The sequence below is a fragment of the Triturus cristatus genome, chromosome 1_1 (genome assembly GCF_964204655.1).
Source record: "Triturus cristatus chromosome 1_1, aTriCri1.1, whole genome shotgun sequence".
NCBI classification, from domain to species: Eukaryota; Metazoa; Chordata; class Amphibia; order Caudata; family Salamandridae; genus Triturus; species Triturus cristatus.
This window is the reverse complement of record NC_140579.1, coordinates 905,019,451-905,046,242: the sequence shown is the minus strand read 5'-3', so window position 1 is coordinate 905,046,242 and position 26,792 is coordinate 905,019,451.

The following is a 26,792-nucleotide window of genomic DNA, read 5'->3' as shown; positions in this document are numbered from 1 at the left end:
TGGCTCGCGCCACTTCCTCCAAAGAGATCGGTAGTGGCCGTGACCTTTCCACGATCATCCTGACAAATTCCTCCGTGGCCGCGGCTTCAGCAGCCTCTGAGTCCGTGGCAGGACGTGCGTGCCTCGACAAAGTCGGCAGGGTTCCGGGTGCCTGGTCGATACTCCACCGTGAACTGGAATTCCTGGAGTTGGAGCACCCATTTCTCGATGCGCGGAGGGGGCCGAGTAGAGGACCCCTGGAACAGCGGGACTAGAGGTTTGTGGTCCGTGATGACCACAAAGGGGTGCCCATACAGGTAGATGTGGAAATGCCGGCACCCCCATAGGATGGCGATGGCCTCGCGTTCAATTTGCGAGTACCGCTGTTCCGTTGGTGTGAGGGTCCTGCTCGCGTATGCAATGGGGGTCCATTCCCCGCATGCTTGTCGTTGGGTTAGCACGGCCCCTAGGCCTGTGGGGCTGGCGTCCACCACGAGTTGCGACTCATGACGGGGGTCAAAGTAGGCCAGGGTGGTGTCGGCCGAGAGCGCCGCCTTGGTCTTCTGAAACGCCTCCTGCTGTGCCGGGCCCCACTCCCAGGTGGCGACCGCCTTGGTGAGGTCCCGGAGGGGGCCGGTGAGGTCGGACAGGTCCTTGATGAACCTCCCGCAGTAGGTGACCATCCCCAGGAAGCTGCGGACCGCGGTTACCGACGTGGGGGCTGGGGCAGCGTGGATGTCCTTGACCTTTTCAGGGTCCGGCCCAATTCCGTGGTCTGAGAACCGGTAGCCGAAGAAACTGATGTCCTTGCGTAGGAAGTCGCATTTTTCTCGGTGGAGGGTCAGCCCTTGCTCTCGGAGTCGGGTGAACACGGCCTGGAGGCGTTGGATGTGCTCGTCCAAAGTCGGTGCGTGGACCAAAATGTCATCACTGACATTCAGAACTCCCTCGAGTCCCTGTAGTACGTTCTGGATGATGTTTTGGAACACCTCCGCGGCACTCGAGATTCCAAAGTTGAGCCGGGTGTAGCGCCAGAGGCCCGCATGCGTTGAGAAGGTGGTGATTGGACGCGAATCCGGGTGCAGGGGAATCTGGTGGTATCCTGACCTCAAGTCCATCTTGGAGAACCACTTTGAGCCGGACAGCTCGCCGACTATTTCATCAATAGTTGGCGTCAGGTGGCGTTCGCGCTTGATAGCGAGGTTGGGGATGCGCATGTCCACGCATATTCGCACCGCGTCCGGCTGCTTCGGTTTCTTTGCCACCACGATGGGTGACACCCACGGGGTGGGCCCGCTTACCCTCTCGATGATGCCAGCCCGCTCAAGTACTCTCAGTTCTGCTTCCACCTTGGGTCGCAGGTGGAACGCAATGCGTCGGTGCCGGAGGGCCACCGGGGCGACCGACTTGTCTATGTGGAGGTGAATAGCAGGTCCTTTCAGGCAGCCTATCCCTTCGAATAGAGATGTGTGGTTCCGAACTAGGTGGTCGAGGCTGCTGGCTTGGACGGTGAGTGCGAAATGGATCAACCCGAGGTCTTGGGCTGTTCGACAACCAAGCAGGAATCCTGATCCCTCTTGCGACACATAGATCTTGGTTTGTAATTGAGTGGTGTCATGGGACAGGTCCGTCCGGAACATCCCGCACAGGCGGAGTGGGCGACTGGTGCCGTAGGCGTACACTTGTACCCTCGTGGGATGGAGCGCCGGGGCATTCTCTAACGTCCGGTATACGCTGGCAGCCATCAGGTTGATTGATGCGCCTGTGTCGATCAGGGCCGCCACGGCTTGGTCACGTACGTTGACTGTGCACATGGGTTCTGTGGATGGAGAGGTCGCCAGGGTGTGTAGAACTCTCACGACATGGACAGAGGCTACGTCCGCTTCATCGTCATCCATGTCGCTGCTGGTGGATGTGCTAGGTAGCGGCTCTACCTGCCTTACCCTCCTGGGCAGGGCACTCTGTTTCTTCCGGGGTGCCGACAGACATACACTCGCAAAGTGGTTGGCCTTTCCGCATGCGCTGCATACTTTGCCGTGTGCTGGGCACGCTCCTCTGTGGGGCGTCGCTCCTCCGCACCACGCGCAAGCGCGGCCGGGGGGGGCTTGCGCCGATCTTGAGTTCCTCCGCCGAGGCTGCTTTGAGTTGTTCTCGCCGGCGTCGGTCTTGAGGGCGCACACTGGCTCTGTCTTTATTGCGACCGTCGGCTTTGGCTCCATGTGGGCGGCACGTGCTTTAGACAACTCCTTCGACCGCCCGAGCGCGAGGATGTCCCGCATGGGCATGTTGTCCGTTTCTAACACCCTCTCGCGCAACTTTGATGACGAGCAACCTTGTATGAATTGGGCGCGGATTTCGTCGTCCACGTCGGGGAGTGTGCATGTGCTGGCTAGCTTCTTTAGTCTGGCGTGAAAGACGTCCACCGACTCCTCCGGGAGTTGGCGGGCTTGGCGCAGTAAGAATCGCTCATAGTCGGCACTCGCAAATGGCTCAAAGTATCCAGTGATAGCGTCGCGCAGCGTGGCATACGTCCTGGGCGGGCCAGCCTCCGTCACGTCCTTTGATATGTCGTGGATTGCTTCACCTCCCAAGTGTAGCAGCATGGCGCGCCGTCGCTCTGCCGCGATTTCCGCCGCCACAAAGTAGTTCTCGAGTCGTTCCACCCACTTCCTCCACCGTGCCGCCTGCGACGGGGGTGTGCCAGTGACTGCAAACGGCTCCAGGGGGGGCACATTGGCCATGGTTGGCGTGGGCGGGCGCAGCGGCGGGGGTAGGCTCACCTTCACCCTTTCGGGGCCGGCTCACTCGTCTTCCGGGCGTCGTGTACTGATCCTCTGGGGTCTTCCCGGCATCCAGGGGCGTCCTGGGAGGCAGGAGGGGCAGTTCCAGGCTGCAGAATGGTCAAAAACGCATCTCACTCGAGATGCGTGAGAAACGGCAAGGCTGGATTACCCGGTGCACACGAGATGCGTGAGAAACGGCAGGCGGGTCCGGTGCAGGCTCCGCGGGCTCAGAAGCTTCTCGGGCAGCCAGGAGGCAGGCGATGGAGGCCGAGGGGGCAGCGGAGGGCCCGGCTAGGCGAAGGATGGGCGCAGCACGGCTGGGCACCAGGTAGGCGGTCCGGGGGCAGCTGGGGGCCACGGTGGGGGCACAACTCCTCACGAGGTGAGGAAACAAAGTCGCTCCTTGGGCAAGAGCGCAGAGAGGCGATGCACGCGATGGGGTGGTGAGACCACCTCGTCGCCAGTGTAGTGTTGGCGCCGTGGGCCTAGAAATCAAGGGGGGCCACAACACACGTGTTTTCAACTGGTGGCTAGAACACTGCCTGCCACGCCCGGCGCTCCGGGCTCTTTATTACCTTACACCACGTGTCTCCTCCCTGGACGTCAGCCACGTCCACTGGAGGCACGTTAGCAGGGGGACATGCTTTCACTTTGGCCAGGGACCCCCACAACAGTGGAAGGGTCCACCTGGCAACACTACAAGGCCCACGCCAGTGGTGATACCCAGCCCCTGGCAGCACCTAAAACCACCACTTCTCTGCCACCCGGTCCCCCCGTTGCAGCCATGCATCCACCCTGTACAGGGTGTCTCACCTCGGGCCCCCCCACAGGGGGCTGAATGTGCAAGTGCTGCCCTCCGGCCTCTCTTTGCGGCGCTCTCTGGTGTGTCTCTCCTCGGGCCACGTCTGCTTCACCAACGCAGCAGGTATATGTCGCAGGCCTCTCAGCTAGAAGGCTGCTACTCTGCGTGCGAGACCCGGCCGTTCCTGCACCCTCCGCGGGCCTCCAGTGTCCGTCTCACAGCAGCGCAGGCGGGGGCGTGCACGGGCAGTCGTCTCCAAGCTTCAGCATTCTCCCCGGGCCCGTCCAGCGCTGGATTCTCAACCAGAAGGACCCCGCTCAGCAGGCAAGACCCGATTCAGCCCTCTCCTGCACCCTCTGCGGGCCTCCAATGTCCGCCTCACATCAACGCCAGCGGGGGTGTGCACGGGCAGTTTTTTCCGGGCCTCAGTGTGTTCCGCGGGCCCGTCCAAAAGCCCAGGTCTGCCGGTGCCTCCGCTCCTCGCTGCAAGATTCCCTGTCCCAGGAGAGGTCTACAGGTCCCGCAGTTCCCAGCATCATTGCTCCGCTTCAGGTAGGACTTAGGGTGACCAACTGGCGCGGTTGTAAATCCAGGACGGTGAGTGTAAAAATTCAGGACAAAAATTCGGGACAAAGGTACATTTTACAGACACTACGGAGGAGGTCGCGCAATGGTATATTACAGGTAAGGCACCAAAAGGGCATGAATCCCGACCACACGGCCTTGAAGTGTCTAGTTTGTGCAAGCTCAAAAGACTCTCCATTCTTAAGAACTGTTGTCTGGCTCTACTGTACTCTGGTCTCCACATCTCTGCACTTGATGAGATCAGATAGTAGAGAACGGAGAATAAATATTCATCAGAAGTTCTGTGGGACTGTGTTGTGTTTACTGTCGCGCGTAGCGCGAGCATATGTTATTTCGTAAGTAAACTTGTTTGGGCACGGACCCTGGTTAGACTCTATGGATGTTCTAGAGTCTGGGTCCGTGCCGGGGAGAGTTCTTGGGAGGCAGTTGTTAACCTGTTCCTGTGGCTGGTGGACGTATTTTCTTGTGGTGCTGTTTTCTTCATTAAATACTCAATGATTCTCACTGAGTGCGAGATTCCTTCATTACAAACTTGGCGACGAGCGAATCTTTAGCAGCACCACTATTCAAAAGGATTAAGGAAGAAGAAACGAACTCGCGTGCATGGGAGAAGCTCCTCGTCGATTCTAAACGTAAGCTTCATCACCAGCGCAAGTATACGACTTTGGACTTTTTTTTAAGAAGCGTCTAGCTTGCCCAGGGACATTTCAAGCGAATTTTAAACGAAATTCACAATTTCTTCGTACTCACCCAGTGCTCTGCATTCCGTCATCGCTACGGCTGGCTGTTCCTCAATGTGAAGTGCGCATGCGTGACGTCTCCAGGAAGCGCCAGCAACGCTCTGCACTTTCCTCTCGATGGTCTTCACGCACGCAAGCAGCGTGACGCCATTTTTCTTTCTTGTTGTTCTTCGTCAATTTCAGCAGAGGTAGCGTTCATCGCTTAGCAACAGGAGATCGGGACTTCAGATTCACGATCTTTTCTAATTCAAAGGTACTGCTTATTTACAGAGTGAATTCTCGTTTTTTTTCAAATTACACAATGGTTCAGAATCAAGGCACTGCCTACTTACACAGTGAATTCTCATTTTAAATTACACAGTGTTGTGGAGATTGCGTGAACCATTTCAACTTGTTTTGTTCAAGGTTTATTTAAACTGGTTCTTTAAGACACTCAAGTCTATTGTGTAACTGGCTGGTTAAATATTCTCACAGTCTGAATAGCGTTTTTTTTTTCCTTCTCGTTTCTTGTTTCTTTGAAACGATAATGGCTAACGCACAAAATTACAATTTAGCTCCTCCCCAGTGCTTTTGGCCAGCGGGTGGTAGTCCTTGTATGGAATGGGCGGAATGGAAAGCCTATTTTCTTAATTATATAGAGACGTTAGATGTTAAAGGAAAAATGTCTCCTGCAGAAAAGAAAGGTATTTTCCTACACTCCGTTGGTCCAGAGGGTCTCAAAGCCTACAACCAAATGTCTAGACCTACAGGCGGCTCGGATCAGAATATTTTTATCGCAGCTGTCAATGATTTCGACCGTTACTTTTCACCAAGAGTTTGCATTGGCATACTAAGATATAAATTCTTCCAGAGAAAACAGAATTCTGATGAACCATTGGACAATTACGTTTCCGCGTTAAGAACTCTTTCTCTGGATTGTCAATTTGGAAATCTACAAGAGGATTTAATTAGGGATCAGGTTGTCATGCACATCAAAGACACCTCTATCCAGGATAGGCTTTGGGTCAATGGTGATTCAAAATTGGAGGACATCCTTGCGATTGTTAGAAAAGCAGAAATGTCCAGCAGAAGCGCAAAACAAGTAAATGTTAAAGTTGAGGAAAGTAGCAAAGTAAGCAACCCTGTTTCCAAGATTGATAATTCTAAAACCAGACCAGTTTACAAAAAAAACAAACCTGTTAAAGAAAATCCTACAGACTCAAGCAAATTTCCTACAGACTCAAGCAAATTTAGATGTTACAGGTGTGATAGCAGCTCGCATTTGGCGAATTTTAAAGGATGCCCAGCGATTAAACTTCTGTCTGTGGTGTAGTTGGCCACATTGCTAAAGCTTGTAGGAAAAACAAAGGCAAAAAAGTACGGTGCGTGGAAGATGGAGAATTTAGTGACAATGACTTCGACAATAAAGAAGAGTTTGAAAGATCTTACATGTTGAACATCACGGAGGGTCTTCCTATTATCCTGAATATTGACAATAGTGTGATAAAGAAAAAACCTATCTGCGAAATGACTAATGGAGGGGTACAATTACAAATTTATGCGGACTCAGGGTCTCCTTACTCCATAGTTAATGAGAATGTATGGAAATCCAAGTTTATTGATAAACTCGGTCCTATGTTGTATCCTGGAGACATTAGTCCGCAAGGGTATTCAGGTGAAAGAATTGATATTCTTGGATTCAGGGTATTGGTATTTAAATTTAAGGACCGTGAATGCACTGCCAAACTATACATATCCAAACAGGGGCCTTCTGTCTTAGGGTGGTTTGAGCAAGGGAAACTTGGTATCATCCTCAACCCTAATAGCCCTAATCCAGTCATGGTCATTGGAGAATCTGATCTGTGTAGTAGTTCTATGCTGGACAGGTTTCCCAATGTTTTCAAGGACAGTATTGGGGAATTGATTAATTTTAAACATAAAATTATCTTAAAAGAAAATGCGTGCCCAAAGATTTTCAAAGCCAGGAACATTCCCATCACAGTTAGAGATGAAGTTAAAAAAGAAATTGAAAAGTTAGTTAAGAGTGATATTATTGAGAGAGTAGAATCTTCCGAATGGATTTCTCCCATTGTGGTGGCCAGACGCTCCAATGGCAACATTAGATTATGTATTGACCTGCGCCATTTGAACAATAACATTGTCATTGACCAATTTCCCCTTCCCCGCATCTCTGAAATGTTATCTTTAGTAGCTGGAGCAAATTTTTTTTCTTGTATTGACCTATCGTCAGCTTACCACCAAATTGTTTTGGATGAAAGTAGCAGGAAGTACACTGCTTTTGTCACGCCCTTTGGCTGTTTTCAGTTCAAGAGAATGCCTTTCGGTCTGGCTTCAGCTGCCGCAGTTTTTCAGCGGGTAATGTATGATATTTTTGGTGATTGCAAAAATGTTATTTGTTTCCAGGACGACATTCTTGTATTTAGTGACAACAAACCTTCTCACGATCAAGTCCTCGATGGTGTTCTTAGCAAATTATCAGTGAATGGCCTTACAGTGAAACACAGTAAGTGTAAATTTGGAGTTAATTCTCTTAATTATTTGGGGCACACTTTATGTGCTGAGGGTGTCAAACCTAAGCCTGATCTTGTGGAAGCCATCCAACTTGCTCCGTCCCCTAAGTCTAAAGACGATATCTGATCTTTCCTAGGGTTGACGGAATTTTACTCCAAATTTATACGAAATTTCTCTGGCAGAGTATTTAACATTAGACAGCTTTTGAAGAACAAGTGCAAATTTGTGTGGGACTCTGAGTGTGAGAAAGAGTTTACAGATGTCAAATCTGCCATTAGCAGTGCCACCGCATTGAATAATTTCGATCCACAACTTTCTTGCATTGTCACAACTGATGCCAGTGCAAAGGGTTTAGGCGCTGTCTTGTCCCAGAAAAGAGTGAAGGGTAATGAATCTATCATTGCATATGCTTCTAGAGCTTTAACTCCGTCAGAAGAGAAATACTCAACCATTGAAAGAGAAACTTTAGCTGTAGTGTGGGCTCTAGAGCACTTTAGGGTATTTGTCTGGGGAAAAGAATGCGAAGTCAGATCCGACCATAAACCCCTTGTGCGGTTACTTACCACTGAGGGATTGATTAAAGCCTCTGCTAGGATCGCACGTATGTCTATGAGGTTACAAGATTTCATATATAAGATGAGTTATGTTCCTGGTCGGGATAATGTTACGGCAGATTTTTTATCCAGACTTCCCTTACCCTTGAAGGAGTGTATTCACAATCCTTGGGATGATTTTCACATTGCTCTGGTTCACGACGAGGGAGTTCCACCGATTAAGATTGAAGTGTGGAACATAGAATTCCAAAAAGATAAGGTTTTACAGGAGGTTCAAAAGTACCTTATTGAGGGATGGCCAGCTAAAAAAAACCTTTCTCCCGAGTTAAGACATTTTTGGGAGGTAAAAGAAGAATTATCTAGTTCCGATTCTACTATATGGAGAGGTGATAAAGTGGTTCCTCCCTTAGGGTTGAGGGAAATTATTGTTAAACATGGCCATGAAGCCCACAACGGCATAATTAGGACAAAACAGTCTGTCAAGAGTACATTCTGGTGGCCTGGCCTAGATATATGTGTGGAACGCATTGTTAGAGATTGCATGCAATGTGCTAATGTTGATAAGTCCTTGAAGACTTTGAAACCTGTTATGCAAGGTCACCCTGTTCCTGATGGCCCCTGGGAATCCATCGCTATGGACATTATGGGTCCTATTGGTCCGTTAAACAAATACATTGTGGCTACAATTGATTTATTTTCTAAATGGCCTGTGATGAAGGTAGTCGAGAAAGTTAACACGGATACTGTTCTACTGTTCCTAGATGAAGTGTTCACGGCAGAGGGTTTACCCATACGTGTGATCACTGATAATGGCGTACAGTTTTTATCCAATAAGGCAAAAGAATATTTCAGTAAAACTGGTGTCAGCCATTGCACTACTTCACTCTACAATCCTAGTGGTAATGGCATAATAGAAAGGTTTAACAGAGTACTTAAAGCTGCTATTCAAATGGTTGGTGTGAGTGACTGTAAGTGGGAGTATCAAGTAATGAAGACCATGTGGAAATACAGGATTACCCCGAATGATATGACCCAATGTACCCCATTTGAAATCATGAGAGGCAGACTACCTAGAACTAAGGTCAATCCTGCTTGGCTTATTTCATCTACCAAATGCCACATCGATCTTGATAAGGTGACTAAGAGGTTAGAAAAATCTCATTTGGTAAATAAGCACAACTTTAACCTTAAGGGAAGAGCTAATTCTCTATCAAATATAGAAGTAGGAATGCTAGTGAAAGTTAGAAAACCATGGAAAGCTTCCAAAGGGGATAGCCAATTTATGGGTCCTTTTGAAGTGAGTGAAGTCTTGAAGAATGCCGTTAGACTTTCTAATGGTAAGGTGTGGAATTTGAACAAAATTGCTGTGCTTAAAGGTGACAGGAAATTATATAAGGAGGTTCACCCTTCTCCTACGAGAAGTCAGGTTCTGGAAGACATCTCTGAGGAGGTTTCTGAAGTTGAAAATTGCAACAGTAACAGTCTTGATTGCAACCATGATGTACGTCAAAGTAACGTTGATGAAGTTGTGTTACCCTGTGCTCCAGTCAATTCTGGTGCATGCCAAGATGATGTGAATGGTCATGAGACCAAACGTTTGCGTAAAAAACCTGTGTGGTTGTCAGATTTTGTAGCTCTTATCCAAAAGAAGTTGCATCCTTAATTTATTTACCTATTTATTTATACTGTCGCGCGTAGCGCGAGCATATGTTATTTCGTAAGTAAACTTGTTTGGGCACGGACCCTGGTTAGACTCTATGGATGTTCTAGAGTCTGGGTCCGTGCCGGGGAGAGTTCTTGGGAGGCAGTTGTTAACCTGTTCCTGTGGCTGGTGGACGTATTTTCTTGTGGTGCTGTTTTCTTCATTAAATACTCAATGATTCTCACTGAGTGCGAGATTCCTTCATTACAGACTGTCATTTTTCTGTGGGTAGCTACCCCCCAGAGAGCTCTGACAGTCTTTGCCCACAGTCCTCAAACAAAAACACAACCTTATTTGACTTGCATCCGGCCTAAATGATAAAACTGTGATGTTGTTGAAGGAAATAGCCATGAGAGCAGCACTCCCACCCACAGTACTTGGAAACCTGGAGCGCAAATCCCTTGACATAGAATTTCCAGCAGAAATGTTCTTGAACTTTCAAGATTTTTTCATGGGCATCATTTATGGGTGCAACGGTGACCCCCTGGTCTCAGCGGAGTAAGGGTGGGGTCAGAAACAGGAGTGGTACAAAGCTCTAATGAGCCTTGTTTACTTTCTGTACCTCTCAGCTACATCATTTGAAAGTAAAGTCATGAAAGTTTTAACCAGTAGCAGGTTGTAAGCTAAGCTACACACTTGCAAAACAATTATTTATTTCTGAAAGTGGAACCAACCCTAGTAAAAGGTAGTCTCTGTCACTCCTCCACCCCCTTAGCGTGTGAATGGAGCAAGAAATAGGAAGTACAGCAGAGGGGGAGAAATGGGTAAAAAAGACAAACTATGAGGGGAAAAATACGGAAGGAAGAGCATGAAGAGGACACTAAAGAGAGACAGGCGAGAAAATGAAAGATAGGGGTGTGATTGAGAGAGGGATTAAATACATAAGAGAAGAGTGACAGGTGTAAGTGAAATATAAACATGTGAAAAAGAATGAGGCAGGTGACAATGAAAGGTGATATGCACATAGACAGGTGACAAAGAGACAGCCAAGAGTCAGAGAGAGAGAACAAGTGGCGATATGGGATGACAGTATGAGAGTTGTGATCTACATAGAGGCAGATGCCGAAGAGAGACAGGAAGAGAGGAGAGACAGACGTGAGAGAGGTGCGCTAAAGAGAGGTTATAAAGACCGCTGAAAGGGTGGGGTGGTAGACAGGTGAGAAAGTACAGATGAAAGAAGGGAGACAATTGAGAGTGTGGTGATAAAGTAACAGACAGGTTATGTCGTTTATAGTGAGAGAGAAAGAAAAAGAGAAACTGGTGATAAGACACATGTTAGACAAAACTGCTGGGGGAGAAGCAGGAATGAGGAAAGGTGAGAGGTATGGACCTGATATAAGACTGGTGCGAAAGTGACAGACAAGGGGTTATAAGAGAGGTGGAAGACAGGTGAAATAGGTGAAAAAGAAATAGAACAGGTAAGAAAGTCAGTTGAGACTCCTTCAGTTACAGATCCGGAAAACGGCATCAAATATTTTCGCCACATCCAAGTGGCAGGGAATTCTACTAGAGTCGAGTGGTGCCCACCGGAACAGGTTTTTTCATATATTGTTTTTAAATCCAGACAAACTATCATCCGCTCAATAGCTGATAAAGGACAAACCGAGGCAGGATGAGCAAGCAACATTTATTCACAGCTAGGCTGAACATCTTCACCTTTAGAGACGAAAAACCATTGATGAGGTTTCTTGAATGATAAACATGTACCGAATAACACGCTGTGATCTTGATATGATATTTTGCTCCTGCTCTCAGGAAGACTAAGGGGCCCATTTCATGTTAGATGGGATATTGTTCTCCATATTCCAGTTTTACTGGGTGCAGAAATGCAAATGGTAAAAACAAATGTCTTTCTGTTGAATGTGCAGGCACAAGGCCTCGAATCGGGACACACATGTAAAATTGAACTTGGTAATTCCATATCAAGCATGATTTCCCCGATTTTGGACCCAATTACTCGTGACTCCTTGTAATTGGAGAAGACAGTGACTGAAGTCATTAACTTTGGCCCAGTATCCCCTTACCTCGTTAACAAGCATTCCTCTTATCTAAAGAGTGAGGCGTAGTTTGAAGGGCAAAAGAAAGCTAGAGACAGCCTAGGAATGAGTACACTAGGAGAAACTGTGAAAACAGCAGACAAACTTCAATGAACTGGAAATAAACGCACATACACGTAAAAGAACGGTAAAAAGAACATTTATTAAATTTACCAACCGTTTTAAGGAGTTGTTTGCAAAGGGTAACAAAGTCCATGGCTGACTCTGTGGTCCAGAAACTGGGGCTGACAGAGTCTGCAGGCCTGAGGAACAACGTCACTCTTCCAACAAGCATTGAAAATGCAATAGGTCTCGCCCTCGTTTAAGTTAATGCAATTCTGTCTGTAATTTGGTGGCTTTTTAGCTTTGCTTGTATTAGTGTTTTTCAAACTTTCATGTACATAACATGCATATGTATGCATATATGTATATGTACATGTATGCATGCATTTATATTTGTATTTATATAGATATGCAGATTATATATATGTATGTATGTATATATATATTCACTGAAAAAACCATAGGTTTTCAGGCCTGATATAGTTAGGAATTAGCATTTAAAAAACCTTAGAAATTCACTGAAAAAACAATAGATTTTAGGGGTGTTATAGCTAGCTGGACATTTCACTCGAACAAAACCATTGAAAACCCTCCGATATAGTTAGTTGTACTAACTACATCTCGCGTGCCCGCAATCCACTGCTGATGATGTCACATAGTACATCATTCATGACATGGTCAGTGACATCACTAATGACATCACTGATGACATCATCCATTGAATGTGGTTTGGCTCGTTATTTAAATATGTATTATATATCTAGCAATTTGCATTGAAGAATGAGTGGATATATAAATATAAATATCTGGATGGAGGATTTAGTAACAGTGTGTCAGGTTCCGCCTTCCAGAATCCTCGGGGCTGTGCTGATGCTCAAAAGGGGTCCACCTCTCAACTACCCCAAGTCCGGAATACAAGTCTACGCGGACTAGTAGGATAGTTAAGCGAGGGAAGGAAAGGGTAGGAACAGCATGGAGGGAGACCTATGGATGACACAAAAAAGGAAACACAGTAAACGCTCAGTACTTGATGCAAGACCACAATAGAACAGGAGAACGCTCTAGGCGGTTATCGTGAGGAACTTGTAATAACACTCTACCTGTAAAGAAATTACAGGGAGAGTTCTACCAGAAGAGAGGAGAGGGTGATTGCCGACTTCCAACATGAAATGCTACACAGAGGAGAAAACATTCATCAGTATATATATATATATATATATATATTACCTACTGGCGGTCGCCAGTAGGTAGTTATAGTTAGGACCCTGTTTCCATAGGAAAACCACAACATTCTATTTTGAATAACTTTGGCGCCGGTCGACGAATCCTCGCGAATTTTTCAAAATAGGTGGGGCGCTACGCTCCGCTCCTACCCTGAAAGTCTCGGGGGGATTCGTCAAGCGGGGGATGAGATAAAAGGGGGGTCCCAAAACGCGTTTTTCCCATGCATTTTTCCATAGGACCTTTAGACACAGCTACAGCCCGAACGGCTGAACAGAGTTACTTGAAATTTGGCAGAGAGGTAGTCCTCAGGTCAATGAAGTGCCTGTTGTAGGTTTGGTGTAAATCTGTTCAGTAGATTCTGAGAAAATAGCCTTTAAATCAATATATATATCTGAGCCAGCTTACGGTGCGCTTACGGTGCGCTTACCGTACGCGTACGGTGGCGTGCGCGAGCGCGATTCTGATTGGCTGTTAGATCTTAGTAAACATTCGAATCGGTCGAAACCAGGAAGCGGCGGCCGCCATTTCGTGTGTTTCACTCAGGAAAAAAAGGGTGATATCTTGAAAAGGGGGCAAGGGAGAGAGTTACAGACCCCCTAACATTTGTAAAGGGGTCAAAGAAGGACAGAAAAGTTCAAAGAAAACATTTATTGATTTTTAAAAAAAATCGCGGGGTACGCGTACGGTAAGCTCAACGTACGCGTACGGTAGAAAAAAAAAAAGAAAAAAAAAGAAATGAAATTCAGATTTAAGAGTTTAGATATTAGGGGGCTCTAAAAAGAGCCGTTGTGTTTATGAAGTGATTTGATTTTTTTAGTGGTACCTACAAGTAAGTACCGATGCAGAGTCTAAGGTTCAAGAGGAAGACTCTGTTCCCTTCATCATTGAAGTGCACACCATCTCCTCTATAAATGTCTTGCATGTCGTAACGCAAGTTGTTGTGGTAAATGGAACCCATACCATAGTCTCTGAGGAAAGCAGAAACAGATTTGTTGACGTGCTTTCTTGCTTTGTCAATCTGCGGACAAAAATGATTGGACCAGTTCCATTTTTGCCTTTGGCATATGTTAGAAAAGACAAAGGCAGTTTTAGGGAAAAGTGAAAACAGTTGTGCAAAGGTGTCCTTCATAAGCATTTCCAGACCTACCCCAGTCAAAGAGCCTAGGTCATTGCCACCACAGTGCACTATTATGAGGTCAGGGTGTTGGATTTGCATGAAGGATTTCACCAATGGCATCAATTGGTGCCACTTTAACCCTCTCTGACCAATCCATTTAATGTCTACATTTGGCAAAGCAAGGTCTCTCACTATATCTGTTTTCTCTGCATACTTTTCACTCCAGAAGACATAGCTGTGCCCTACAATCCACACTGTGAACATCTTCAAAGGAGAAATGGATGCACTCAGGAGGTGAAATTCAGTAGAATGATAAAAAGAAATGAAAGACAGTTTGGAAATGGAGGCATACATATTTTTTTTATTAAAAAAAAGAACTGATTGGCTGTTTCATACCATTCTAGAATAAAAACTAGGCTGTATGTGTAAATTAATAGAAGCATGTTTTGTATTGGTACAGAAAAATGTGTTACCAAAGAACAGTACTATGGATTTGCTGTTAGGTTTGAAAAGTCAAGCACTGTGGAATTGAAACATTGTTTGGTGAACTTCTGACCTAACTCCACACAGCAGTGTTCCATGAGCTGTTGCTATGGTAGCAGGCAGAAGTCAAGTTGGGGGAAGGGTACGAGGCAGAAGTCAAGTTGGGGGAAGGGTACTTTTGGAAAAGGGTTGGTTTTCAACCAATAGAAATGTGTGATTACATTTGAAAAAAAGGGGGAAGCACTGAGATTTGAAATTAACATGTATATGTGTGGAAAAAGAGAGGGAAAGTTTGCCATTATCTGGTTCTGCTGAGAGGAGAGAGGTGTAAAGAACAGAGATCCTGGCTCTGATAATCTGCTGTTTGAGTGCCACATTTCTTTCACAACTAACTAATTTTAAAGGTGAGTTTAGAGTTTGAGAGGGGATGTATATGCTAAATTAAGAAATGAATAATAGAAATGGAATTCCTTTTGTTGAAGTTGTGTTTATCATTTTCTGTTTTGGGAGAAATTTAAATGTGAGGAACATGTAAAATAATATGGACTATGTTTTCACGATAAATTAAGGTGTACTGGTAAAAATAAGGAATACTTTAAGGGTTTGAGGTTGCACTCAGTAATGCAAATACATACAGCATCAGTAAGGCTGGTTGCCCTTGCTGGAGTGTAGTCAGTCACCCAGGTTACACATGGTGCTGGTTTGAAAAAGCAGTTTGGACATGTGCTGTTTTCAGAATCTGAAAAGTGGATTCAAAATGTGTCAGTCTGTAAAAGTACTTATCACTTGCCAAAAAAAAGAAAAGTAAGTGTGCTTTCAAATTGGCAAAGAAATTTCGTTTTGTGACTAATGTGAAAACATGACTCTGTGTGCAAAGAGGAATTACAGGCAGAGATTTATTGCGTATTGCTCTGGTGATTTCACAGTTGCATTAGATGGAAAGGGGGAGCCATTTTTTTTTGTGTAGAAGCAGACTCTTAGCACACACCCAGCTGCTTATCCTCTGGTATCATGCACAGTATTCACAACCGAGTGGGGTTTGAGGTTTCAGTCAGTAATGCAAATACATTTAGCCTCACTAAGGCTGGTTGCCCTTGCTGGAGTGTAGTCAGTCACCCAGGTTACACATGGTGCTGGTCTGAAAAAGCAGTTTGGACATGTGCTTTTTTAAGAATCTAAAAAGTGGATTCAAAATGTTAAGCCCAAGATATGAGAGGCAACAAAAAAATAAACTAGCTGGTATACTGTAATATTACAGGATTAACATAGCGCACAAAGAGATAAGCAGTTTATCAAATTTCTTCTTTATTATGAAGATGTTGTTATGTCCACAGCCAACGCGTTTCGCCCAAACATGGGCTTCTTCAGGGCTGTTAAAATCATACAAAAATTCACATCAGATTTATTCATAAAAACATGTTGAATAAAAGGACAAATATATAAGCCTAATCTTAGCGAAGGATAGAAACCTTATGCCAAAAGTGCCAGATTATACTTCAGGGCCAAGAAGCTGCCCATATCCAAAACCGAGATACCGTGAGAGGAAAAGATAGGAGTGATTAAAACAAGGTAAATAGAAAAGTGATGCATGACATAATAATCACCGAAAATGAGATTGTGAGAGAAAGAAAAAAGTCCAAAGTACAAGTAAGACTAATGAACACATGAACAAAGAGTACCACCTAGGAACCAAGAAAACTGTATCCTGATGTTCAAAAACGCTTACCAACGGATCAAGCTGTCGAACTTAGTAGAACACGATTATTGAATTGTAGTGATTTGATATTCCAATGTGCAAAGATCTAAAGAGCGTGTAGAAGAGAAAAAGGGATGGAGAAATGTCTATATTCATAATTTCCCAAATTCGCAGAAAAAGATATCAAATTATGTCAGTCCAAGGTTCCTAACCTATTAGGAACAAGACCGTAAGTATTGTCAGCATTGATCTAAGTAGATAAACTTGTATAAAAACTTAAAGCATGGCAAATTATGCAACATGCGGTCCCAACGTCATTTATGTAATCACCACAGAATTCAAAGGCAAACGTATAGCCTTAATAAATGATATTCTTACCGAGTTATATTGCCGGTAGACAAGCGTAGGCGTTGACAAGTTATCCAAAGTGACAATAATTCAGAATAGTCCAAGCTGTATAGTTCCAGCAAAGAACAAACCCTAATGAACACAAATGTACAGTGTCATAGGCCAGTAAGAACGATGATATAAGTTACCAGAAAACATGTGCTAGGACACAATTCCGTTAAAAAGAATTTTTCAGAACTCTACCCCTCAACCTTGGTGAAGAGGAAGCCAGATACGTTCTCAATGAAGTTACAAGAGTGCGCCAAAATCCGGCAAGTTGAGCAGTTATAATTTTTAAAATTGGCAGTTTTAACGGTGATAAAGTCAAACCAAGCAATTTGAAAAAACAAACGACAGCCTGTTGACGCTGCAGAATGCAGCGACGTAATTTATGTGTGAAAATAATGGGAAAGAAACAAAAACACAGAAACTGTGACCAAGCATAGCGGACCCCACGAACGAAAATCTCACAGTATAGGGCGCAATAGTCATATGTAGTTTGAGTTACAGAGCACAGCCATACACTTAAACCATCTAGTTCGAAAAGTATGACAGTGGCACTTAAGCCCTCATAATCTATGACCAAAGCCGTTACACGCCAACTGCTAAAACCAAGATGCACTGATTCAATCCCACAGATACCTGAGTAAATTCGGAGCGAAGTGTCAAGCTGATTCACAGGAGTCGAAAAGGTGGTTGCGATACACCGTCGAGTCGGATCGGTAATCCACCACTAGTAATCTGCTGCCCGTATTTATACGTAAGTATGAGACGTGTTCGACAAGATTTACGAGACACGGAAGCAGCGTAAACGAATCAAACCATCTGTGGCCCAGTCCCCGCCATCTTTGACTAGTTCCGTGTGTGAACAAGAATGAGAGACATTAAGTACGAAACGAGGTAATACCTCAATGCTAGCCCTAATGCTATGACATAGTACGAACAAATCCACATTTCTTAAGAGTCAAAGTAATCATGAGTATAAGAGTCAGTGAAAGTGCTGAATATTCAAAAGAAATTGAATGTTTATACAAATAGTTCACCAACATCTCCATCTTGGATTGGTTTGAATTTCGAAACTCCTGAATGTTGCGACGGCATTGATCGTTTTGAAAGATCAGCGGTTCAAATGCCACGAACAAATTTGTCAATGGCATGTTGATTCACAGTGCATGGTCACTATGCAGAATCATACTGTTAGTATTGAGTAAAGCATGTAAGCGTACCAGGATGAAACATGCAATTGACGGCATAGACTTACTAGAGTACTGAAGTACGTTGATGAAAGCATTACGCCTGGGGGTGACCACGTATGTGTGTATCGCGCAACGTCGAAGCAAATGTCGGTATGGGTGGCTAAGAGATATATATTAAACACTGTCTTGTGTTAATAACTTGCAATTGACGGTAGAAACTTACTAAAGTGCTGAAGTAAATTAATGGAAGCATTACGCCTGGGGGTGACCACGTCTAAGTGTATCACGCAACGGCGGAGCATATGCCGATATGAGTGGCCAAGAAATTTATATTATGCATAGTCTTGTGTTAGAGACATCCGGCCACATCCTGTAATATTACAGTATACCAGCTAGTTTATTTTTTTGTTGCCTCTCATATCTTGGGCTTATCATTTTTGTTTATAGTCTCTTAAGCGGCTGACTATTTGAGGTGGGCAACGTACTCACTACTCGCAAGTGACTTGTTCAGGCAGTGCGAATGTGCTTAAACCCAGCTGCTTATTTCTCATATATCTAATTGTATTAGGGGATTTTTTGCACGCCTGACGCACTACTACTTTCTGAAATCATGAGTTTCGATGACAATAGAGAAGAATTAGCGAAGGATCTATTTAAACAAAATAAGGACATTGCACAAGTGGTCTCTGATGGGAGCAATCCCAATGAGGGTCTCAAATCCAAATTTCAAAGGTTAGAGAGACTCAAAAAAAACGAATTATCTAAATGGTGGGATGGAATGACACTTAAGAGATACCTTGAGAATAAGAAGGTTCCTAGGGGCCTTAGGATCTTAACATTCCCTAGTTTTGATGACCTCGATCCGGATTTACTCCTTAACTGGGAGGACAATCTGCATAACTCATCTTTTAACATGATGAGGATTTTAATAACTCATGCAGAAAGAAAATGCGCTAAACTACAGGCTGAAATCAAGATTCTAGAAGACGAAATAAAACAACTAAATTTAACTGAGGCGACTGCTAAGAACTATGTAATCCTAAAAGAACAAATCAATTTACATCAGAATGCGGTAAAAAGCAGAAAACTACACAAGATTATACGGGATGACCGTGATTATGATAATGGTCGTGTGTTCACCTTTGCTGCCAAGTTCGACAACATACAGCTACCTAAATCCAATACTTCGGTGGCACACAACACAGGCAGCATTTCTAGTATTAGTTCTGAAGCGTCTTCCATTGAAGAAAGCAACACTACAGGCCCTATGGATAATGCAGCTCAGGGACTAAGTTCGTCGACTTTTTTAGACGAAGTCCTGCGCTTCAGAATTGGGAACAAAAAATCAAAAGAAAAACCAGGAGAGGAGGGAGGAGGAAAAATGCAAGGAAAGGACAGGGTTCTGACACGATTTCAGAAAAGTCAGATAGAGAAACGCTGATTTATGACATTAATGCTTCTATGAATTGTATGGACATAGCCCATCTCTCTGAAAATTTGGTGATTAATCTGTCTGGGTACCAATTGTCTACATGTGAAATTAAATTGTTGAATAAAGGTCTGGGATATTGCCCTGTGTCCAAGGGTTTCTTTTCAGACCTTCATATTGATCTGTACAAATTTACACGGAATGCCAAATTGAAATGTCACTTTACCATTAATAACTATGAGCCCCAGGCAGTGGAGGGATCCTCTGTACAGACGGACATTACTGTTTCTCATGTAAAAAATGTTGCTACTTTGCTAGCTCTTGATGAGGATAATGATACGTCAATTGATACCATACTTGCAGACCTTAACATCAGACAGGATTACTCGTGTGATAGTGGTCTTCACACACGTAGCCAATTTATGCCACAAGGCCCACACCTGTCCAGTGTCGACACTTTTCATGATGTAGTATCTAGGGATTTACACACACTAGAAGATAAACTTTTAACACACTCCAAAAGATACACCAAGGATAATCTTACCAAAGAGGAGAGAACAGCACTGTATACTCTTAAATCCAACAGTTCTATCATCATTAGAGAGGCGGATAAAGGGGGAAATATAGTGGTCATGAACAGAGAGGACTATGAAGGGGAAGTACTCAGACAACTTCATGATACTACCAATTACATCAGACTGTCATCTAACCCCTGCCCCCTAGCAACTAGTGTTATTAATGACCATCTTTCACACTGGAGGGAGGTTGGCCTTCTCTCAGAAACTGAACATAAATTTCTTATGGTACACAATCCCAGATTTCCTTGCATTTACCTCTTACCAAAAGTGCACAAAAAGCAACCCTTTCCGCCTGGGCGCCCCATAATTTCGGGCATTGGTTCTATGACAGAAGCCCTGGCCAAATTCGTAGATACTTTTCTACAGCCTCTAGTTTTGAACCTACCCTCATACATCAGGGATAGCACGGATATTTTAAACAAACTGGAAGACTTGGAATGGGAGGATGGCATGTGGTTTGTAACTTTGGATGTTACGTCATTATACACGTGCATCCAAAAGGATCTGGGTTTGAAGGCTGTTGACTTCTTTCTTGACAAAAGATCAGCCTCACTCATGGAACATAACGATATGCTTTTGTCGATGATCAATCTGATCCTAGACAATAACTTTTTTCTGTTCAATCAAACTTGGTATAAACAAAACCAAGGGACTGCAATGGGTTCCAAATTCGCCCCTTCATATGCGAATCTATTCATGGGGTGGGTTGAACATGTACATGCGTGGTCTAGGATGGCGGCTAACTGGACTGGACACATCCAGTTCTGGGGTCGTTACATCGACGACATCATCGTGATATGGACAGGAACTGAATTGGAACTTAATGAGTATTTTAATTTTTTGAATCAGAATACCTTTAATGTGGCATTCACCATGGAGGCGTCTCAAACCTCCATCTATTTCTTGGATCTTGAATTTTATGTTGTAAATAATCAAATACACAGCACCCTACATAGGAAGGATACTGCTGTCAATAGCACACTACACTACACCAGTGCGCACCCAGCTTCTACCAGAAATTCCATTCCGTATGGTGAGCTGGTCCGTATCAGAAGGAACTGCAGCGAAGACAAAAACTTCAGACACCAAACCTCCCTGGCAATGAATAGACTGCAGAAGAGAGGATATCAGCAGGATATTTTGCAGAGAGCGAAGGACAGGGCCATGTCTTTGAGAAGAGAACAGTTACTTAAGAATGCTAATAGATCCACTCACAGACAAAAGGAGAGACTTGCTTTCATTACAACTCATTCCACACTGAATCATGAAGTCTTTAAGATCTTACACAGGCATTGGCCTATTCTTAAGGGAGCGCCAGGTGTCAGTAACTTCATTTCAGACAAACCATCTCTGACTTTTAGGAAAAGTAGAACTATCAGGGATGATCTCTGTCCAAGCTATACGTTGTCTCAGTCATCCAAGTCGAGTTGGTTGCAGAAACCGTTGGGATTCTACACTTGCAGTTCTTGTAACATTTGTGTTTTGGGCTGTAATAAAACTACAACATTTAGCTACAACTCACAAAAGCAACACAACATTTATCATTTTATCAATTGTCTTACCTGCTATGTAGTGTATGTCTTGATCTGTGGATGTGGGAAAATATATGTTGGTAGCACAGTTAGACCCCTAAAAATTCGTATACAAGAACACCGTAGAGCAGCCCTGCATGGGGATACCGCATACGCATTAGTGACACACAATTGTATTACCGGGGTAGACAGATCCAAATTTCGCTTCCATGGCATTGATGTAGCCCTTCCCGCAACAAGGGGTGGAGATAGGGCACTGAAATTGAGACAACTGGAAGCCCGATGGATATGTATGCTACGTTCGGTAACAAAGGGGTTCAACAGTGACAATGAGATGCACTACTTTCTCTAATTTAGAACTGGTTAGTAGCATTCGAATCCTGTTCGTGGCAGTAATTCAATCTGTTCGCATGTCACCTTGTTTTCACATATGCTGTACTATGTCGACTACTAATATGTATGGCTGAATAATGTTTTCACATTTCCCAACGTTTCTCCAAATGTGTATTTAGATAAACACAACTATCAAATGTAAAACGAATGTCATATCTATTATACACTGTCTGTATGTTGGCCCTGACGTCCGTCCGTATATTACTGCTTGTTAAGTGCTGTACGTGCCTACTCTATCAGACAGGCTGTTCACACACACTACTGCGGTGTTATATGTTAGAAAATATCTATGGACCGTTGTTTGATTCCTTAATCTATCACGTTCTTTTAGCATTTAACCCTCTGACTATTAATGGATGCTGTTCTTCATGTATCACATTTTTATGACCCTACATTCTCCCTTTCCTTCTTTCTCAAACTGCATTACATAACAGTCTCCGGAGGTCGTCAACGCTTAAAACATTGGTTGTCAATTGTATACAACAATGTGTGGGAATGTTTCTTTAAGACGCTACTATCTTAGCGGTGTATACTTTTATTCGAACACATTATCAATCGTTTATCCAGATCTTGGTAACTCTGGACTCTTTATTCACCTCATTTTTAGCATGAATTTTGTGGACCCTTTTTCATTAAGTATTAAACATGTGGCCGGATGTCTCTAACACAAGACTATGCATAATATAAATTTCTTGGCCACTCATATCGGCATATGCTCCGCCGTTGCGTGATACACTTAGACGTGGTCACCCCCAGGCGTAATGCTTCCATTAATTTACTTCAGCACTTTAGTAAGTTTCTACCGTCAATTGCAAGTTATTAACACAAGACAGTGTTTAATATATATCTCTTAGCCACCCATACCGACATTTGCTTCGACGTTGCGCGATACACACATACGTGGTCACCCCCAGGCGTAATGCTTTCATCAACGTACTTCAGTACTCTAGTAAGTCTATGCCGTCAATTGCATGTTTCATCCTGGTACGCTTACATGCTTTACTCAATACTAACAGTATGATTCTGCATAGTGACCATGCACTGTGAATCAACATGCCATTGACAAATTTGTTCGTGGCATTTGAACCGCTGATCTTTCAAAACGATCAATGCCGTCGCAACATTCAGGAGTTTCGAAATTCAAACCAATCCAAGATGGAGATGTTGGTGAACTATTTGTATAAACATTCAATTTCTTTTGAATATTCAGCACTTTCACTGACTCTTATACTCATGATTACTTTGACTCTTAAGAAATGTGGATTTGTTCGTACTATGTCATAGCATTAGGGCTAGCATTGAGGTATTACCTCGTTTCGTACTTAATGTCTCTCATTCTTGTTCACACACGGAACTAGTCAAAGATGGCGGGGACTGGGCCACAGATGGTTTGATTCGTTTACGCTGCTTCCGTGTCTCGTAAATCTTGTCGAACACGTCTCATACTTACGTATAAATACGGGCAGCAGATTACTAGTGGTGGATTACCGATCCGACTCGACGGTGTATCGCAACCACCTTTTCGACTCCTGTGAATCAGCTTGACACTTCGCTCCGAATTTACTCAGGTATCTGTGGGATTGAATCAGTGCATCTTGGTTTTAGCAGTTGGCGTGTAACGGCTTTGGTCACAGATTATGAGGGCTTAAGTGCCACTGTCATACTTTTCGAACTAGATGGTTTAAGTGTATGGCTGTGCTCTGTAACTCAAACTACATATGACTATTGCGCCCTATACTGTGAGATTTTCGTTCGTGGGGTCCGCTATGCTTGGTCACAGTTTCTGTGTTTTTGTTTCTTTCCCATTATTTTCACACATAAATTACGTCGCTGCATTCTGCAGCGTCAACAGGCTGTCGTTTGTTTTTTCAAATTGCTTGGTTTGACTTTATCACCGTTAAAACTGCCAATTTTAAAAATTATAACTGCTCAACTTGCCGGATTTTGGCGCACTCTTGTAACTTCATTGAGAACGTATCTGGCTTCCTCTTCACCAAGGTTGAGGGGTAGAGTTCTGAAAAATTCTTTTTAACGGAATTGTGTCCTAGCACATGTTTTCTGGTAACTTATATCATCGTTCTTACTGGCCTATGACACTGTACATTTGTGTTCATTAGGGTTTGTTCTTTGCTGGAACTATACAGCTTGGACTATTCTGAATTATTGTCACTTTGGATAACTTGTCAACGCCTACGCTTGTCTACCGGCAATATAACTCGGTAAGAATATCATTTATTAAGGCTATACGTTTGCCTTTGAATTCTGTGGTGATTACATAAATGACGTTGGGACCGCATGTTGCATAATTTGCCATGCTTTAAGTTTTTATACAAGTTTATCTACTTAGATCAATGCTGACAATACTTACGGTCTTGTTCCTAATAGGTTAGGAACCTTGGACTGACATAATTTGATATCTTTTTCTGCGAATTTGGGAAATTATGAATATAGACATTTCTCCATCCCTTTTTCTCTTCTACACGCTCTTTAGATCTTTGCACATTGGAATATCAAATCACTACAATTCAATAATCGTGTTCTACTAAGTTCGACAGCTTGATCCGTTGGTAAGCGTTTTTGAACATCAGGATACAGTTTTCTTGGTTCCTAGGTGGTACTCTTTGTTCATGTGTTCATTAGTCTTACTTGTACTTTGGACTTTTTTCTTTCTCTCACAATCTCATTTTCGGTGATTATTATGTCATGCATCACTTTTCTATTTACCTTGTTTTAATCACTCCTATCTTTTCCTCTCACGGTATCTCGGTTTTGGATATGGGCAGCTTCTTGGCCCTGAAGTATAATCTGGCACTTTTGGCATAAGGTTTCTATCCTTCGCTAAGATTAGGCTTATATATTTGTCCTTTTATTCAACATGTTTTTATGAATAAATCTGATGTGAATTTTTGTATGATTTTAACAGCCCTGAAGAAGCCCATGTTTGGGCGAAACGCGTTGGCTGTGGACATAACAACATCTTCATAATAAAGAAGAAATTTGATAAACTGCTTATCTCTTTGTGCGCTATGTTAATCCTGTAATATTACAGTATACCAGCTAGTTTATTTTTTTGTTGCCTCTCATATCTTGGGCTTATCATTTTTGTTTATAGTCTCTTAAGCGGCTGACTATTTGAGGTGGGCAACGTACTCACTACTCGCAAGTGACTTGTTCAGGCAGTGCGAATGTGCTTAAACCCAGCTGCTTATTTCTCATATATCTAATTGGATTCAAAATGTGTCAGTCTTTAAAAGTGTTTATCACTTGCCAAAAAAAAGAGTAGTAAGTGTGCTTTCAAATTGGCAAAGAAATTTCGTTTTGTGACTAATATGAAAACATGACTCGGTGTGCAAAGAGGAATTACAGGCAGAGATTTATTGCGTATTGCTCTGGAGATTTCACATTTGCATTAGATGGAAAGGGTGAGCCATTTTTTTTGTGCAGAAGCAGACTCTTAGCACACACCCAGCTGCTTATCCTGTGGTATCATGCACAGTATTCACAACCGAGTGGGGTTTGAGGTTTCAGTCAGTAATGCAAATACATTCGGCATCACTAAGGCTGGTTGCCCTTGCTGGAGTGTAGTGAGTCACCCAGGTTACATATGGTGCTGGTCTGAAAAAGCAGTTTGGACATGTGCTTTTTTTAAGAATCTGAAAAGTGGATTCAAAATGTGTCAGTCTGTAAAAGTACTTATCACTTGCCAAAAAAAAGACTAGTAAGTGTGCTTTCAAATTGGCAAAGAAATTTCGTTTTGTGACTAATGTGAAAACATGACTCTGTGTGCAAAGAGGAATTACAGGCAGAGATTTATTGCGTATTGCTCTGGTGATTTCACAGTTGCATTAGATGTAAAGGGGGGAGCCATTTTTTTGTGCAGAAGCAGACTCTTAGCACACACCCAGCTGCTTATCCTCTGGAATCATGCACAGTATTCACAACCGAGTGGGGTTTGAGGTTTCAGTCAGTAATGCAAATACATTCAGCATCACTAAGGCTGGTTGCCCTTGCTGGAGTGTAGTCAGTCACCCAGGTTACACATGGTGCTGGTCTGAAAAAGCAGTTTGGACATGTGCTTTTTTAAGAATCTGAAAAGTGGATTCAAAATGTGTCAGTGTGTAAAAGTGTTTATCACTTGCCAAAAAAAAGAAAAGTAAGTGTGCTTTCAAATTGGCAAAGAAATTTCGTTTTGTGACTAATGTGAAAACATGACTCTGTGTGCAAATAGGAATTACAGGCAGAGATTTATTGCGTATTGCTCTGGAGATTTCACATTTGCATTAGATGGAAAGGGTGAGCCATTTTTTTTGTGTAGAAGCAGACTCTTAGCACACACCCAGCTGCTTATCCTCTGGAATCATGCATAGTATTCACAAGCGAGTGGGGTTTGAGGTTTCAGTCAGTAATGCAAATACATTCAGCATCACTAAGGCTGGTTGCCCTTGCTGGAGTGTAGTCAGTCACCCAGGTTACACATGGTGCTGGTCTGAAAAAGCAGTTTGGACATGTGCTTTTTTAAGAATCTGAAAAGTGGATTCAAAATGTGTCAGTCTGTAAAAGTAGTTATCACTTGCCAAAAAAAGAGTAGAAAGTATGCTTTGCAATTGGCAAAGAAATTTCGTTTTCTGTCTAATTTCAAAGCATGACTTTGTGTGCACACAGGAATTATTTTTAGATATTTAATTTGTGAAGGTGTTATTGTGATTTTCATTTATAGGAAAGGGGTTTATAGTATTTTAAGATTTCTAAAGAACATAAAAAATGTAGTAATATATTTAAATAAAATAAAGGAATTTTTTTTTAGTTTTTTTCAGGTATTGCTGAAGAGCAGTGAACAAAATTTAAGATGCCTACAAAATCCAGACTAAAGAAAGACCACAAAAAAAACCTATATTTGAAGACAACTGGAGGACCTAAGTTAGTTGGAGATGCTCATGTTGGGAAAAAGAAAAAATCTTCTGGTAAGCAGACAAAAGATTTTTTAAAGAACATATTCAAAAAA